Raw genomic sequence first — 15,071 nt, forward strand, 5'->3', positions numbered from 1 at the left:
CCATCCAGTGGTATGAAGTTTTCAGCTTAGTCTCGGCTCTGTCTCTCCTTCTCCCATGCTCACATCATGCAGTGTCTTCAGCAACATGGTCTTACCAACCTTTTCTGGTGTACAACTGACATTAGTGGCAACAGCCTTGGTTAATTTGAGGACCTTTAGGATCTGTCTGGCCAACAGCTCATAAGGGGAGCAACCCACCCCTGGTACTGTAGTTTTTTTTTTCTTAACAGTTGTACAGTTTGGGGAGCCTTTGTTTTTATTTTTATACAGGATTAGGTGTTATAGGCTTTTCCCAGCCATTCTGATAGATATTACTTGTGTCTTACCCAGCCACAAACTCCCAAGAATCGTACATCTATAGCTGGCCTTTGTTTCTTCAGGTGTACTTGATATCTTTCAAATGAGTTTCACATATGTAAAATACTCAAAGTTTAACATCATATATTAAATCAGCCATAGACACGGTCTAACATAGCATGGAAAGGTTTTATCTATTTGTATTAATTGCTTTTTTCATAGATCTCTGTTAGGTACTAGAGCATGGGTAACAGGCATTAACTTGGTTAGTTATTATCTTTAGTTATCCCTTTGGAGTCATTCCATATTTGGGGGTTTTACACGGAGCCTCTTTGTATCTTTTCACTGTTGATATATTTACAGGTGATGCCTCAAGTTTCCTGACCCTGCACCAGGCTAAGGAGGCAGAGAGTCTCTCTTGTCCCTGCTGAACCTGTTGGTTCCCTGAGTCAGGCAGGCCCTGGGTCTGCCTCCTGGCTGTAGTCACCTTTCCATTGACCATACCTGGCTTCTGGGGGAGGCCCTGGTGGAAAAAATTGCCTCCACCCCTAGCATAGCCTTTCTCAGGAAAGAAATGTACCTTATTTAATTTGGGGGTCTCCTTAACCATCCTGGGACAGTTTTTATCCTCTGAATGCCTTTTTTGAACTGTACTTCAGGTTTTAAAGCCTTCCAGAAACTCCCTAGTACTGAATTTGGTTTTATATCAATTGGGGGGTGGAATTTGGGCTCAACATAAATTGTACCACATTTGTCTTTGAGTAATCCAAATGGACCATTTCTTCTGTCTGGTCTTTTTTATATCTCTTGTAGATTGTTCTGTTATTCTATAGACACCTTTTACATGATGATTTGAGTCACTTAGATCTGCCAAATTCTCCTTCATTTACAAAGATTCTGTCGCATTAATGGACTAAGCTCTATACCAGTCTTGAGGTCCCAGTTGAATTAAGCTTTCCTTTACATCTCTGGTAAACACAGCCCTATCTGGTCCAGCGAACTGAGCATCATATATTGCCTTTCTTATACCTAGTTCTTCAGTAACACCTGTCCTTCTCCTATGGTCCTCCAGACCCTGAAAATAATGGGAGTCTCCATTTGTGATGACCAAGTATCTTTAATGCCTCACATAAGCCATTCCATTAGGAACTGCTCCCACCTGCCCTGGCCTAGGTCAAACAGCCTATGTCTCAAGGATGGATGGGTGGTTATATAACTCAGCTATGATGCTTCTGAAGGACTTAAACTCACATTATTTGTTCCCATGTCCCATATCCTCACATGCCACATGGTAAGTGGCTCTTTAATTGCTTGTTTGGAAGTCTTTCCTAGTTCCAACAGCTCCAGTGTGGAGTATTTTCTCCTAGCTACAATACTGTTAACTCTTTTCTCTTTTTGCATCAAAGATTGAATTTGAAGGGCAGCTTTAGCTACTTTTATTTCTAGGTTGTTTCTTTTCTCATTACTATCCATCTTATTTCTTGGGTCCTTTGACATCTGGTCCCCTAACCTTATGCAAGTTAAAATCTCCTGTTTTTTTCTCTCAAGCTCTGAGGCTGAGACTGAATATGCCAGTAACTCCTAAATCTTTTTAGCCTCCCTGAGGCAATTGCCTTTGCAGTAGACAAATCTTTAATTATGCATAAAAGTGGCCAGGCCACCTCTCTGGATTCCCCTCTTGCATCTAAGACTTATAAAATTTTTTCTAGGCTCTCCATAATCCTCAAGGAATTTTCACACGTAAGCAACTGAGCTATTTTCCCACATTTACAAGATGGCGGTGACCAGGGGGGGTTTCTCCTTTTGAGTCAGTCTGCGTCTGTGTGGCCCATGTCATTTTAGTTACATATTTCAAGATCCATTGTATGAACCATGTGACTGCCGCTAACCCTATTGCTTCTCCCAAACTCCTGCGGTTTGTCGTTTCCAGTGTCATCCTGCTGGGCGACACCAATTTGTTGCACTAAATTTTCCCCTCCTTGCTGAGAGGCCTGCACTCACTCAGGGTCTTGCAGTCCTGACATGGATTGACAAAACTGACATAACACATTCTATTTGGGTTTGGCGTAGTTTATGATATCTAGGAGGGGGTGACTTACAAAGGCACAAATTCCCATGGGCTATTCCTTTTCCATATTTGGAATGCATACATGCACTGTCTGTATCCTGCCTGCAGTCTCCACCAGCTTTTTGCACACAGCCACTCCCCACTAGCCCACTGTTCATAGCTACATTCTCCTTGTTCAATATGGGCGACCACTCCATCCCTTTTCTCAGTGTGCTCAGCGTGGGACTCTAGACCTGGCCCCCAGTCAACCCTAGCCTTTTAGAGGAACTTCAGGTTACAGTTATATTGTATAATAATCATGAGCTTTCAATAACGAAATCATATTTTGAGCATCAAGCTTTGCACTCTGCTGTCTGTTCATAACAAAGTCAAACAGCAGCCACAGATACAGAATTCTAGGGAACACAAAGGTCGGATCCCCTAGTTGTGAAATTCAGAGCCCTCCTTCTGCTGGGCAAGCAGGACAGTGTCTATGAGCATACTGACTCCCTAGCACTGTACAGCAAGGGAAAATATAGTGAATCTCTAATGAGCCTATGTCATGTCCATTTTAGCATCTCCCAGGACACAATGAATATGCTGACTGTCCAGTAAATGCCTAATCAATAATCAATAACAAATACTGGATTCCAAAAGGAAGTTGTCACCAATACTTGCTTGTTTTTTTTTAACAGAGAAAACAGGAAAGAGTACCAATGTAGGTAGCAGCAATGCTTCTTATATTCATCATGAATTACAGAGTCTTCTGTCTTAAAAAGAAATGCAATTAAGATCATGGCTAGTTTATGTTCTGTTTGTGTACATTAAACATCAACAGAAAAATGTCCTTTATACACTATACATAGTGTTCCCTAGACTTGTTTATTTTAATTTTTTGTAGGAGAGCACATGCCACAGTATGCATGTAGAGGTCACAGAACAACTTGCAAATGTTGGTTATCTCCTTCCTCCCACCGTGGGGATGCCAGGGATTTAATTTGGGTTCTTAGGCTCAGTGGCATGTGCCTTTATCTGCTCAGCCATCTTTCTGGCTCTTCAGTATTTCTTTAATATTCCCAAGCAGAGAAAAATGCAATGTGCATGAGTGCATGTGTGCACATATGTGTGTATGTGTTTAACATGAAATCTATATAACACAAACAAGGAAGGAACCCATCAGTGGAGGGATTTATAATAGACATGTTACATAAGCAATGTCATTTGATTTGCATATTACTTATTATGTTTATTATTTATAATCTCACTTAGTTCTTCCCAACATCCCTTTGGGGTTTGGTGTCATGATTCTTCTTAAATATTCTTTGATTCCTTAGATTTGTAACTGAATCTTACTGTAAGATCATTCTCTCTACACTAGAATTCACTCAAAAATTTTATGTAATAAAAAAGAATAAAGAGTACTTTTTGTTCAAATAATTTCTAGAACCCTTTGTAAAATTAAATCAAAGATGCTTTTTTACTACAGAAAGTCTCAGAGATTTTAAACGTAATGGTACCCTCCAAGAGAGCTGTATGTACATCAGGTTTGACTGAGGACAGCTTGGGTGCCCTGAACTTCTCTTGGGAACATTGTCTAGGGAAAAACAACTGATGCAGTATATTGCGCTTAGTACTCTCCAAAGCTCTATGCCCCCAAAAGAGTGGAGAAAAGGCAAAAGGTATGGGTGGCATGTGACTAGTGCTCTCAAGGAGGTGGACATAGGAGCCAGAGAAGTTCAAAGAAACTACACCCGGCAGCTTGAATCAGTTGCATAGGAAATGTGGTATTGGGGCTCATCACTAGTGGTAGCAGTTTCTTCCCAGAATTCCACACTCCAGACCTAGTGACCAACAGCCTTAGCTGCTAGTTGAAAATGCTTAAGCTTCAGGTCCCTTGTTTGTAAAGCGGGGATAAAAGTCAAACCAATTTTTAGCCGGGCATTGTGGTGCACACCTTTAATCCCAGCACTCGGGAGGCAGAAGCAAGGGGGATCTCTGGGAGTTCAAGGACAGCCTGGTCTACATAGCGAGTTCCAGGTCAGCTGGAGCTACAGGGAGACCCTGTCTGAAACAGACAAAAAAATAGTGAAACCAATTCTTTAAAGGGCATTCTTCAGTCCTTACAAGTTAACGCAGCCCTCACAACAGCACATGGCATCAATTCAGCACACATTAATGTTAGCTATTGCTGACTTTGCTATCAGCATTGTTTGTTTCCTTTTCAATAATCTGAAATTGATGAGTTTGGCAGGAGCCCATTAGTAACTAAGAGCTTGATAGGAAGACAAAGTCTCACATGCAGTTCTAGACCTGCATTACTTTCATAGGAATTGCTACACATTTTAGTTAGACATTTCCTGGGTCCATTTCCTCTCCTCCCTGGCTATAGATTAGTAAGTGAGAATTTCTAGGAAAGGGCCTCAGACCTCAGTGTTTTTAGTTTTATGGATGATTTTAAAGTACAGCTAAGGATGAAAACTTTGGTGCATCTCTAGATCTGTCAACAGTCCCTCAAGTCCTAAGCGTCCTTTGGACCCTCTCATCCCTTTCTTGCTTTCCCCCTTTTCTCTCATCTCTCCCTCTCCTTCAAACACTTCCCCTGCTCTTTTCTCCTCTTCTGTAGTGGGTCTTCCTTCCCACTCAGTTTATGTGTGTATTCTGTCCTTAAATTTGCTTCCATGAATATTCTGAATTCCAACCTAATACTTAGTACCTCCCTTATTTGAAAAAGATAAGTAATACTTAGCTAGTGTAAAAAAAACCAGAGGGAATAATATTAGTTCAACAACCTACCGACAAATTACACATACAATATTTCTACATGAATCCATGTATATAGCTGAAGGCTACACAAAAAGAAACAGTACCAGACAGGAGAAACCTTCCTTTGAGTTGTTGGCCAGGGTAGTCCAAGAGACTCCCAAAATTGCACAGCCTATTGGCACATTCCTTGACTACCTCCCAAAACTTGAGGGTAAGGCCATATTGCTGAAGAAAGGACATACTTGGAACATAGCACTTGAAGCAATAGAGCTGCCATTGACCTGGTAGCCACTTCCTCTGAAGGCTAGCTCTCACAGCTTTGGCGAGCACTACATAAGCTGTTAAAGGAGAACTTCAGTTGATGGTCCAACCCCAGCTTTAAGGCCTAGTAACTACATCAATGACTGACACAACAAACAACATTGGTGCAGTAGTGGCACTTTTATTTTGGGGGTAATAACAGCTACCTAATTGAACTTCAGACTCACTCAGTGGGAGGAAACTTATGTGGGTACTGTAAATCTAGACAAATACACATGGTTGGAGTGGCCATAGATCTTAAAGAAAACCCCAAGACTGTCACATCCCTAGACAAATGTAATTTCTTATTATGTGCAAAATATGGATCCTTATATTTTCAGACAAGTATCCCAGTCACCACTCATCAAAAAAAGTTTATTTTGCAACAGACAAAGACTATGACAGAGTTCCAAAACTGGTCACACACAGACATCGTCCGTGACTTGCCCAAGCCTAAGTGGCACATCTATAATGCAACCTCTACACTTAAGGTTCAGGGACTATAGAACAAAGGGTAAAGAGAACAGTTAATGCTTTTTACCAATGAAGCTCTTTCATGCAACAGAGAGTCAGGAACACAAAAGGTCACAAATGGCCAAAGTGTAGAGAATAAGAGTCTGCAGAGTGCAGGTCCTTGGACAGGACTCCTGTATTAAACTCCACCCACCCGGGGCTCAGAGATAATTGTGGCAGAGGAGGTGGAAAGAAGCAGGGAGGAGATGCATGACCAAGTGGAAACAGAATCCTACAGGCTCCTGGGACCTTGCTCATGTGAACCTACTGCAGTGGTGTCAGCATGCACAAGACTCATGCAGACTCAAGCAGACAAAAACCCAGGACAGAACTATGGCAATGGGCAGCAGGACCCAATCTTAGCCAAGGAACTGTTGGCAGCTGATTACTGCTGGGTGAGGAGGAGCTGATCTTCTTAAAGGGAGGGACTCTAGATGGGCTGACTAGACATCAGTGGAAGGACTTGCACTAAGGGACATCTGGGGACACTAACTTGACACAATAGGCTTTATCACAAATGACAGAATTTCTAATTCCAGTGGGGTGGGGTCTATGGGAGGGTGTCGATGGGGAAGGGAGTATAAAGATGATTAAGATGTTCTGTATGAAATACATAAAAATTCAATTAAAAATTTATGAAAAAAACCATAGTAGACAAAGGATAATCCCTTTCCATATCAAATACAGATGGAATTATTTCCAGAAATCATCAATAATTTGACAATGCCGAAAGGCATTAAAATTTCATGATAACATATTAATTAAAAAGAAAAGAAGAAAAAAGGTTAGGGCATGTGAATGTTCTGAACTTGCTTAGCTCTTCTTACTTTCTACATGGTCCCCATTCCTGTAATTGCCCTAAAAGATATTTATGCCCTTAACCCTGCGAAAAGGATAATTTATAGCTATTTTATTTTAACTCCCTCTAGGTGAAATTTTCTAGACATAAAGCAAACAATAAAGCTTTAAAATTAAAGTTTGTCTAAGTTTATTAACAAGAAAAAAGATTGATTCCTTACTTGTACAGATTTCAGAGTTTGTTTGCCTTCATGATCACACTCAGTTCTCGAATTTTTTTAAAGGATTCTGAGCTCCACTTGGTACTCAAAGTGACAATCAGAGGCACCAAACAAATTGCCTATGTCTATACAACTGACAAATGACTGAACCAACTCTTAAACACTTCCTCTCTGGAATATTTAAGGGTGATCCATCCCAACATATTCTAAATCAGAAAGCACAGAATGCTGATTGCTCAAATTAGTGGCAGGTAAGGCCAACTAACAAGAATGAAGTGGGGCTGCTGTGAGCTGTGCTTGCCACTGTCTTCCCCTAATTATGTCAGGATGGCAATGCAGAGATTGCCTCTGAGGCACAGAAGTTCTCAATTAGACAAGAAGTAGAGGTCTGGGACTTGAATCTCTATTTTTCTTTGCATTTTCTTTATTAGAAAATGACTGGTTCCTGGTTAGGTTTCTGGTAGAAAACAAAACAAAAGAAACAAACAAAATCCTTTGTAATATTTTCCTGAATAATGAGTCTCTAGCCATTTCCTTATCTAATATGGACCTGTTTGCCAAAGGCCCACTCAGTCTGTCACCTCTCACTTCAGGATAAAGGGGGTAAAAGAGCACTATTCATGTGTAATAGAAAAACAAAACGAATAATTCAAGGACAGACACCACCTATCTCGGAAATTTGTTTGGCTAGTGAGTAATTAGGCAAGTTTGATCAAATTCTTGATCAAAACTGTGTTTGGCACTCCATGGTGGATATAACTGAAAACAATTAAAATCCAACTTTAAAAAATATTTTATTTTTGTATGTGTGTGAGTGTTTTGCCTACATCTGTGAAAGTGCATGACATATATGCAATATCGGTGGAGGCCAGAAGAGGATGCCACATTCCTTAGAATTGGAGTTATGGGTGGTTGTTATTTAACATGTGGGTGCTGAGAACTGAACTCTGGTCCTCTGCAAGAACAGCAACTACTTTTAATCCCTAGTTATCTCTCCAACCCCCCAAATCCAACTTTTTAAGACATATGAAGAAACTACATATGGAGCCAATAAAGGAAATACGGTATTCTTACTTTCATGTAGAGACTATTTCGGGGAGGGGAGTGGGGAACAAAGTTTCTCTATAGACCAGGCTGGTATGGAACTCTCTTTATAGACAAGGCTGACCTTGACCTCATAGAGCTCTACCTGCCTCTCTTTCCCAAGTGCTGGGATTAAATGTGTGCACCACTAGGCCAAGCTGAGACATGTTTAATAACAAAAAAAAAGAAGCAAACAAAAGCCACTGTAAAAATTTACCTCACAGTTATAAATCTCCCTGAAGGTCATTAATTTTTCTAAGGAATTTTTTAGCTTTAAGAATTGTTCTATGCATTAGTGATTATACAACTATATATTCTATTTATCATAAATATATTTTTTGAGTATTTCTAGATTCCTTTTTATTTAATAACCACATGATTAGAAGAAGCATTTCATTACAGCCTTAACATATTCAATAAAAATTTCCAGAGCAAGGATACATCTCTTTCAAAAATGGCAGTAAATTTTTAGGTTCACAGTTGAATTAATACAGTTATACAATATTGAACTCAGTATAGACCCTGTAAGATATAAAACTGAGTTTTTAACCTTTAAAAAAGATCTCCATTTCATTTTAAAATATGCTGTTTTCTACAGAAAGATTCGTTTTTAATGCTACTAACACTTAGATGTTGGTGCATGTGTCTCTAATCTCTATGTATCTGATTATTACTAGTCACAGTTGGTTACATTTGGATCCTTGGCACCTGAGTGTTGAGATTAAACAACACACTCCTGAATGATGAATGGGTCAAAGGAGAAATTAAGAAAGAAATAGAAGTATTCCTGGAACTAAATGAAAAGGACAATACAACACAATACCATAAATATTTTTACTGCTTATCTTAGAGATGGGTAACATAAATGGAGATTTTCATGCTTCTTAATGTCTGGATATGATTCCCTCTCAGAAAGAGGTGTTTTGGGTTGTTGTTGCTGTTTTGTTTTGTTTTGCTTTTTGAGACAGGGTCTCCCAGCTGGCCTGGAACTCGCTATGTAGACCAGGCTGACCTCAAACTCACAGAAATTCATCTGCTTCTGCCTCCCCAGTGCATCACCATATCTGACTTTCAGAAAAAGTTTTCATGAACTTTGCTTCATCTGTTCAAATTCATGATAGAGCAAATGGCTTTTTGGGTGGAAAATAAATCATCACATTTTCCTCATTCTTCAATGACACATGTGTGCCCACAGAAATAGGAGTAGGATGTTTAACCATAAATTCATCACTAGTGGGAAAATAGAGATTTTTCTCCCATGCTGTTTTTTTGTTTGTTTGTTTGTTTGTTTGTTTGTTTGTTTTCTGTCCCATACAGAACACAGAGGACATGGGCATGTCTGGGTAGCTGATCCATTGCTCTAGGCTCTTCTGGCTTTTATAGTTTGCATTGAAAAGTCAGCTATTATCCTGATGGGGGGGTTTTCTTACTACTTAACTTGCTGTTTTTCTCTTGGAGTTTTCAATATCCTCTTTGTTATGGACATTTAGTGTTTTAACTGTGATATGCCATGGGGAGTTTCCTTTCTGGTTCTGTTTGGTGTTTCTGGTCCTTGTTTTGGTCTTTTCACCCTGTCCCCATAGCTCCTGGATATTCCATTCTGTGCGTTTTTTGTTGTTGTTTTTTTTTTTTAATCTTTTCCCTTCTTTCTTTTTTTTTTTTTTCCTATTCTTCGCTTGAGCAGTCCAGCTTTTCAACTTACTCTTCAAGTCTTTATAGCCTGTTTTCCATTCAATTCATTCTACTAGTAAGACTTTCTTTTATTTCAAATTGGCTTATTGAGTTTTTCAAGTCCGTCTTCATTTCAGCTTGAGTGTTCTTCAATATGTCTATGTCTTTTGTGAATTCACTTTTAAAATCCTAAATTGTCTTTGTCATTTCATTCAACCATATATTTTTATTTTCTTGAGTGGTAGTCAGGAGTCTACTCCTATCTGCTTTGAGTTCTTTGAGTGTTCTTTCTTAGATAAAAAGATGGCAGGGGTCAGGATTGCCACAAAACAGAAACAAAGAAGACTTTGGCAAAGTGAGAATTTAATTGGGTTTGGCAGAGCTGGTCTTGAACTAGGGTGTGAGGAAGAACCAGCTGCCTAATGGCTGCAGGGGGGTGACTTATAAAGGGACAGAACACAGAAAAAAATATTTTTCTGCTGTCTGGGACTGTTTAGAGGGCCGCTTGTTCACGGAAGGTGTGGGGATCCGTACCTGTGAAGCTTATCGAGGAAAACTGTAAAACATGTTTTCTACAATTACTGGATTCCAAGAACTAATTGCAGCTAAGGGCTTGGGAAACCTGTTTGTCAGCTTGTGGAGCATGCTCTGGTGATCACAATACATTGGTCATTAATTTCCCAGAACTGCTTTTTGTTATCTTGCAGGTGGCTGGGAGTTGGCTGACTCAGTTTCTCTTAGGGACCTTATGGTTTCTGGGTCTGGGGTCATTCTTTAAAATCTTTGAATTCTTTGATCAAGATTATTCCTTTAAATTCTGTATCCTGGAATTCCTCTAGATAGTTCTGTTTGTAGAACATTTCTATAGGACTGGTGGGATTTGGTGGGAACTTGTTATCTTGGTTTTTTATATTACTTGTGTTTGCATTTTGACTGTGCCTATGGACTTCTTTTGTTGGTTGTGCATCTGATATGAAATCCAGCCTATCTTTCTTGAGTTGAAATTTGATTCTGGTTTTGTTTTTGTTTTGACAGGGTCTCCCTAGTCCCAGCCTGGAAATCACTATGTGGACCGGGCTGGCCTCGAATTCACAGAGATCTGCCTGCTTCTGCCTCCCTAGCACTGGGATTAAAGGTACACACCACCACACCCCATGTTGTGTCTGCTTTTATTGTTGTAGTCTGGTTGTTTTCTGATTAGGTATGAACAGTTAGTTGGTCTGTGCTTCAGGTTCTTACAGTAAAGAGTCTTTTCTATTTTTGAATATAAAAGACAACAATGTTTGATGAAGAATTAAATTTGTCAACATTTAGGTTTATTTTCAGTATCTTTGGGGCTCTGTGATTTATGATGCCCAAAATGTGAAAAAAATGTTTTCTTAAATTCTTAATTAACTCTAGCAGTGGGGCAATGTTATTTTTAGTATTCAACTGAGACTTGGGACTCTATCTAAATCACAGCTTAATAATGAACTTGAAATGTTATTTTTATTTTAAATATACAGAAATAGCATTTCATAGACCTTTGTTAAACACTTGGATATAAAATTAAAACATCACATATTTATGAATCATATTTTGATTTTAAGGAGTATAGGAGTATAGATACTTTCATTTTATGTAAACTTGCTTTATACATCATACACAATGCTCTGCAGTTTCAATACTCTAATCTACCCAAGAGCGGGAGGAAACTGAAATTTATCATTATTTCTACCTGCCTATGTCAACGGAAATGATAAATGGAAAGATGAGACTCTGGGAAAACAGTGACTCTGATGATTCATATTTTCCTTTAGTTTAGTCTTTATAAATAAAGCAAGCTTAAGGTAGTTGAGTAGAAAAAGAAAAAGTAGATACTATTTATAACCTCTGGGGGTTCATACATTAGATCTAGAGAGTCAAACCAACAGTCTTTCTTCAGATTGAACAGCTTAAAATAAAGCCGTGTAGCCCTTGCCACCTAATACAATAGATAGGAAATTTGTAAATACCACTGCAAAAGCCATATCTGAGCAGTTGTATATACTGCTGTCAGTTACAGCCTCTCTCTGACCTCTGTAGGCATTGCATGACTTGGATGCACTTACATACATGCAAGCGATACACATAAAATAAAATAAAAATAATGAATAAAAAATTAAGAAAATTTTGTAAGGAAATAATCTGGAGGTTATCAACATGCATATTTAAGACAAATCTTATTTTAATCTTCTCTTTCAATGATTCCCTTACAAATGAAGAAATAGACTCTGAGGTGTCTGTTTTTGTTGTAGCTCTTCAGTACATCTTTGATTTGCACTCTACATCTCTGTTAGTACTAGTATCTGTGTCAGCAAACAAATCTTTACCTATCTGTCCCTTACCTATCTACCTATCAATCATTCTGGCCTGTCATCTATCTTTCTACCTATGCATAGCCATAAAGATCTCTGTGGCAGATACTGTTGCTACCTTCCCTAGATCCTGTTAATAGTCATCTTCCTCCAAAAAGCCAATATTAAGATGTTCAACTGCCACCATCCAAATTCTCTGGTATGATGCTTTTCTCTGGACTTAGGAGACTATGCATGGGACAACTTGGGGGTAACTGGGCATCAAGCTGCTCCTCCTGTCCAAGCATGACTGACTGAATATAACTAACAAATTAATAAATAAATGCTCTGGGGTGAAGACAGCTGTGAGGTATGTCATCCATTGACTGAGCCCTGAGCCCCTGTTTTCCTCAGTTACCACCTCAGTGGCAGCTGACTCTCTATTGGCTGAATGCTAGGATTTTCCTGGGATGGGATCCCCAACACAGTTTGCACTTAGATCTTCTCCTCCGGTGGGGTCTATGTATGGAGAGACTCTACAGAAATTATTAACATACACTTTCTTTTCTTCTACTGAAAGCTATTATTTGAGATGCTGCCTTTGAGCTAAGCCAGAGCTCAAAACGTGCCAGACTCAAAACAAGGCGAACATCTTGGGTGGCAATAATGGTTAAAGAGACTCAAAGTAGGGGTACAGTATTATGTTCTGGGTACAATATTTTTTTTTAAAGAACATTCAAAACAGAATATGATCACAGTGGCCTGATTAGGGATCAGGAACATAATAAAGCAAGCAGACCTATCTGGCTTTGAAAATAAACCACAAAACAATGATGTAACTATTGAATCTAGGTAGCTGAGGGGAGTCCTGAGTGCAATGGACTAAATTTGTTCACTCCCTTTTCAGCAGCTAGAGCTTCGGGGGAAAAGGCAGAGAAAGGCAAATTTCAGTTCAGGAAAACAGAAAGCTTTCTAATAATTACAACCCTCCTCATCTGATGTAAGATCCTAGTCTTTGGGAAGACTTATGCAAGGAGTACCAGTATCCCTTAACAAGATAGACAAGATGCTTGAAAGAAACCTAGGACCTCACAAGCCCCTGAGAAAAGGGAACCGTGCTGATAGGCACCCTGCTCTTTGAAGTCAAGAGAAGCAGGCTCTTCTCCACTGTTTGGCCAACACAGCATCCTTCCCCTTTCGTTTCTAAAGAGGGCAGGTTTTATCAGTCCCACTCTCCTGCTTCTCCCCACCACCCGCCCAACTTTAAAAAATATGTACCTTCCCATTTTCTGTGTCCTCCCAGAAGCTTCCCCCTTTAAAAGATCCCACCAAGGGCAGACATTTTCCCTACTGGGAAGGAAATCTGTCCCATGTGTTCCTTTGCTAATAAACTCTATTCCATGGAGTTTTATCTGTGTCCTGGTGCTTTCTCCAGATCAACCAGATTTATCCATAGGCTACTTTATCTAACAGATGGTGCCAAAACCCGGTTCTTACTTCAAGGGACCCACCTGACTTCTCCAACACCACTAACTTGGCTTTCAGGTACACTCCCACCCTTCTTCTCTCTCTCCTCCTCTCCCCAGCTCTCTGCTTTGCTTTCACCTCTTTCTGGCTCTCCTCACTGGGGAACACACTCTGCCTTGCCTGCGTCTTCTTTTGATCTCCTTTCCCACTGATTTCCATCACTCCTGGACAGCACTGGTCTCCGGGATGGAGATGCTTCATCCATTCATTTCCCCGGTTCCCTTGCCCCCAGCATCTTACCCCCTCCCCACCTCCTTTGCCTTGGGCCTGGAAGGTCTGCTGTCTTCCGTCCTTTTTCCTGTCTTTGTCCTCTTCCACTGCCTTTCTTCCTCACTTTACCTGGGATGATTTCTGATACCTTTCAATCCAACTCATGCAAATGCTCTGGATCCTTCTTCTTTCTCTCCCCCTCCCATACTAAAGCTTTCTACTCCCAGCCATGTGCCTGCCAGCCCACCACATGTCTGACCTCCCATGCAGGCTCTAAACCTGCATGACTCCAAGGCTTTTTGTCCCTTCCTACAATTCACCCCCTCCAGGCAGCTGCCAAGATTGCCAGCTTGCCTGCCCTAGGGATTTTTTCTTTAACATTCTAATACAATGATAAAAGTTTCCAGCTGGGCCCATTCTTAAATTCTCTTATGAATATGGCTAAGAACCCTGTAGGGGACCCTTTCTCCCCATTTTGACCCAACTAGCCTAAACTGGCGGGGAAATTTTGCTGCAGCATTTAAAGAATTTCAGGCGGCTTGCCCCATGGACAAACGAAAAATGTCTTAAAAGCCTTTTTTTCTCCAAAACATTTTCCCAGACAAAGGGGCTCAAATTTAGATCTTAGGCCCTCTTGGGCATCAAGCAACTTGTGCTCAGGTGCCTACTTTTCTAACTACACCTAACCATTTTAAATTTCACTATACATAAAAAGTCATAGGCACTGCTCAGGCAAGTCATATGCTTTCAGACCAACAACACACTGATTTATGTGCCATGTTCCTTCCACTGCCCTCATGAGGTTCTTTTCAACACTGCTTTTCTATTTGGGTTTTATATATATGTATATAATCTGAGGGTACTTTCTTCTTTTATATCAAGCCTAATCTACCAGTACCAGGGTTGCCCAGGATTGTCTTGTAATTTATTTTTGTTTTCATTTATTGAGGATGTCATAGAATAAATAATATATTTCTAGTTCAGAATAAGGGAATAATGCCAGATCTACAGAATGGCAGTTTAAATTTTAACAGTGTTTATGGCCTGTTTCTAAAGGGGATTGATTTAAGTTTTAACTTCTATGGTATATTTACTGTTCTTTAAAGATGATCATTTTCAGTTTTTACATTATTTGACATATTTATGGATATTTTAAAAGGAATTATTTTTAGGTTTTGACATTACTTGAATGACATCTTTATCTGGTAATTTTAAAGGAATTATTTGGATTTTAATATCTTTTATATGGTATTTTTATGAATTTCTAAAAATGACTTTTAAATTCCTACTGTTTTACATAGTGTATTTGTTAGTTTCTAAAGAGAC

This window comes from Nannospalax galili, unplaced genomic scaffold (genome assembly GCF_000622305.1).
Source record: "Nannospalax galili isolate Female #2095 unplaced genomic scaffold, S.galili_v1.0 scaffold377, whole genome shotgun sequence".
NCBI classification, from domain to species: Eukaryota; Metazoa; Chordata; class Mammalia; order Rodentia; family Spalacidae; genus Nannospalax; species Nannospalax galili.